Source organism: Etheostoma spectabile, chromosome 15, assembly GCF_008692095.1.
Source record: "Etheostoma spectabile isolate EspeVRDwgs_2016 chromosome 15, UIUC_Espe_1.0, whole genome shotgun sequence".
In the NCBI taxonomy this organism is placed as follows: Eukaryota; Metazoa; Chordata; class Actinopteri; order Perciformes; family Percidae; genus Etheostoma; species Etheostoma spectabile.
In genome coordinates this window covers 15,301,844-15,302,905 of record NC_045747.1, presented here as the reverse complement: position 1 = coordinate 15,302,905, position 1,062 = coordinate 15,301,844, and the positions used below count along the sequence as shown (strand labels likewise).

Sequence of the window (1,062 nt, the reverse complement as noted above, 5' to 3'; positions counted from 1 at the left end):
AGAGTAGGTCTAGACCACACTCCAGAATTTACAAGGACCCAACAGTTCTAGTAGTAGAAATATTGCAGTTTTCCAGATGCAACACACTTTATGATTCCCTGGTGATGCACAAGGCAACTCCAGACGGAGAGACCGCTGACATCAACCCCTGACTGCTGGGCATTACATTATGGCGTCCCGAATGTAGTTCAGAGTCAAGTCAGCCTCAGAACAATAGTCCATAAACAAACCTGGGGGTTCACTCTCAAGGAAGGACCACGTCTAGACTGGTTCCAGTTCTGACCTTGGTCTTATCACAGGGAGAGAAGGTCCAGGGGGGACCTGCACTCCGAGTGAAGAATTAAGGCCGATTTCCACCCGCTCTCTAAATATCTCATTCCTGAGGCTGAGTAAATAAGCCCAGCTCGCTCAACTGACAGACACACGTGAGAACTATCACCCTCATGCTGCCCCAACGACCCACAACTGTCAGTCAAACACAATCACCTGACCAAACAGAAGGAGGAGGAGGACGAGGTCAAGTCTTCTGTAGTTTACTTACCTTGGGCAACTTGCATATTCACTATAAAACTCTGACTCTGACTTTAAGGAGCAAATTTGGAAGACGGCTCAACACTATGATCCTCCTGGTGTCATCCCAAGCCATCAATCGCTGCACCCTGCTAACCCTTGAGCATACACTATATGTTGAAGCTTAGTTGTACGGAGGCATTTTGTAAAAAGCTGTGACTAAATTCCATGGACATCCCTAAAGATTGCAACTGGGTGGGAAAAGTTTTTTTGCATTAACACTGAAATTGTGACAAAATTCAAAAATACTTGTAGCTTTCAGGATGCACATTAAAGTCACTTAATCTTGAAGTTTGCTAATGGTACTACTGCCCCACAATGCAATAAACAATAGAAATGGACAACTGGGGCATTTCAAACAAAAACTGAGAAAGCTACAGCTCCAGTGTTAAAAATGCAAAAAGATTTAGCCTTTTCTTATGTACAGTGGCTTCCATACGTTTACACACATATTGGCATGGTGTTATTTCAGTTAGCTTAATAGCTGGTTTG

At 43.8% G+C, this 1,062-nt stretch overlaps 1 protein-coding gene across 10 annotated transcripts in view; it reads right to left on the bottom strand.

Annotated features, from left to right (window-relative positions):
- Positions 1 to 1,062, bottom strand: part of arhgap23a (Rho GTPase activating protein 23a) — a 65,660-nt gene that overhangs the window by 26,340 nt on the left and 38,258 nt on the right. The window lies entirely within an intron of this gene.